Source organism: Corvus kubaryi, unplaced genomic scaffold (genome assembly GCF_017639235.1).
Source record: "Corvus kubaryi isolate FWS band 111438036 unplaced genomic scaffold, C.kubaryi_AGA036_p1.0 37353, whole genome shotgun sequence".
Taxonomy (NCBI): Eukaryota; Metazoa; Chordata; class Aves; order Passeriformes; family Corvidae; genus Corvus; species Corvus kubaryi.
In genome coordinates this window covers 2113506-2116064 of record NW_024581115.1, presented here as the reverse complement: position 1 = coordinate 2116064, position 2559 = coordinate 2113506, and the positions used below count along the sequence as shown (strand labels likewise).

At 46.1% G+C, this 2559-nt stretch overlaps 1 long non-coding RNA gene across 1 annotated transcript; it reads left to right on the top strand.

Moving 5' to 3' along the window:
- Positions 1 to 10: 10 nt before the first annotated feature.
- LOC121666741 lies at positions 11 to 1546 on the top strand. The gene is made up of 2 exons (XR_006016767.1): positions 11 to 159; positions 720 to 1546. It is a non-coding gene; the product is annotated as an uncharacterized LOC121666741 (long non-coding RNA).
- Positions 1547 to 2559: the final 1013 nt, after the last annotated feature.

Here is a 2559-nt window from a genome sequence, read left to right as displayed (position 1 = left end):
CGGGGCCGCTCCGCGCCGGGGCCGCTCCGCGCCGGGGCCGCTCTGCGCCGGAGCGGGGGCGGAAGGGGGGCACGCCCGACCGATCTCCCACGGGCGCCCGGTTCGCCGGGCTGTCTTCGCAGGTGCATTCCAGAGAATGCCGCTTACTTGGGTTCAAATGTACGGCCAGTTTGATTTTGCTCTCCCCCGCCACCCCAGGAAAAAAAAAAAATTGAGAAGAGGCGCACCTAGCTCGGGGAGAGCCCGGTTCCGTGGCTGCGGATGGGGGAACTGAGCGCAGCAAAGCAGCGCTGGCAGAGGCAGAGGGCCGTGGGCTGGGGTGCTGCGCGGCGCGGGGAGGTGCGCGGGGGCTGCCCTGGGCCGCGGCGCCCGGCGGGATGGCTCGGGCTGTAGTGGAAGAAGGGAGCGGACAGGGGCTCAGGGCTGCAAACGAATATCCCGGCTCAAGGCAGGTGTGAGAAGGTGCAACCTCTTCGACTGCGGATGCCTTCGTTGATCACGGCAAGGCAGAGGGAAGGGGGAGGGAGAGAGATGCTTTGGGTATCAAACTGATCTCCCAGCTCTTGGCAGGTGTGCAGAGGTCATATTACAAACACTCCAGCGGGGGATGCATGCAGAATAGGTTGAAAACAGATTAGTTTGTAAACAGCTCTCAAACCTGGGCATACTTGGGGCAAACAAGGGCAAACTTGTAAAATGCACCTTTGTATGGATTCTAGCAAAAGGAGGATGCCTGGATCTCTGAATGGGGAAGGAAACCATCTTGAAGAGAAGAAACCGCAGGGCTACGTTGTTATTTCCATCATCTCTGAGACGTGTAGACCTCCCAGGTTTCAAATACACCTGATGGTATTTAATTGTGGCAGATCAGATTTCTTGAGTGCTTCGAAGCAAATGGATGGGACAAAATCATCACTGTTTGGAAAGGAAGAATTGGACTGCAGGCAGTTAATAGTGTGATGCTTGTGTTCATTTTGCTGGTTCCCAGGGTAGTGCAAGTGCTCTTTGCACTGCAGTAGTCTCTGCTGATGTCTACTCCATCTCTTACAGCTTACAAAGAGACTCGGGATTCTATCAAATTAATTGCCATCATCTGCCCAGTGAGAACAGTGAGGCTGGACATGAGAGACTGTCATTCAAGGCTTATGGACAGGAATCCCCATGTATATTGGTGGACTTTTCGTTAAACAATGGGGCTGTGCAGCAGGAGGGAATCCTTTCCCTGACAGATTTGCAGAGTGCTGAGTATCATTTTAATAGTGAAGTTTCAAGTATTCTATGCAATTCTCTTCTCTATGCCTTACTAAAATAAAATACAGATTGATATCTCCTGGGATTATACAAGGTATGAGTGGCAGTATCTATCTCTAGTCTAGATGTATGTAAGCACACTCTAGGAAATGCTCAGTAAAGATTTCCATTGATGTTTACTAAACTCCTTTACTCAGAAAGATTAATGTTTTCCACGGATTTGCCTGTAAATTCTCTTTTGGGCTTTCCCAAATAATTTCTTCCAATAACATCCAAATCCAGAGCATAATAAACACCCAAAGAGATCTTGTCTTTTTTATTTACACAGTCATACTTGTTCCCAAACTAGTCTCCATGAAATTAATGGCATTACATGTGGGGAAATAAATGTCTCAAGGAAGTGAGATGACCTGTTGTAAAAGGGTGTTGACCACTAGGTCAGCAAAGAACTGAATTGGTGTTGAGAGAATACCAAAACCTAAGGGCAACCTCATGTTTAATTCTTACTGATGATCAGTGGGACTTTAATATGAGTTTAATGGCAGGAAAAAATTAGGTAGTTGATGTTGGCTGCTAGCAGGTAGCTAAAAGTCCCAAATATATTAAATTTCACACATCTTTTTAGTAAGCTTATCATGCTCATGCAAACTTTACAGTTATTTCAGTGGCCTGTGAGAAATAAGTAGTTTGTGACTCAGAGTGAAAAATCTGTGAGGGATCAAAGGCAAAATAGGAAGTTTCCTTCTCCTGGAAAATACAGTAGTGAGCTTGGAAACTTGAGGTTTTTTAAACCTAGGTAAATAACAATGAGTTCATTCAGCTATCATTTCCCTGCTGTGATGTGATTTGACTGGCAGTGGCCTTCACGCTTGGCTTTGAAGTCATTATGGCCATATTGGCTCCTGAAGCTCCCCAGGAAAACTTAGTTCAATAAAGTTGAATGGATGTCAATATAGGCCTGTTCCAAAGCTCACTGAAATCAATTGGAATATTTCTGCAGACTGAGATGATGTTTGGATCAGGCTTTCACTGCAGAATTTGGCACAGTCTGTTTGATCCCAAGGGAAGTGGTTTAATATAGCAGGGTGTACTTGAGGCAGGAGCAGAACATCACTCTGCTGTGTACAATGCAGGGACATTCCAAACAGACAAAATTCTGGCTGCAGCACCCATTTTTGATTGTAGGGGTTTCCATTCAAAACTCCTGTAACTCACTAAAATGAAGTGGGTTGATATTTACTGTCTTTATTTGAATTCCATTCCTATTTACACAGTTGGCTAAACTTCTTAAACTTCATCTTGGCAACC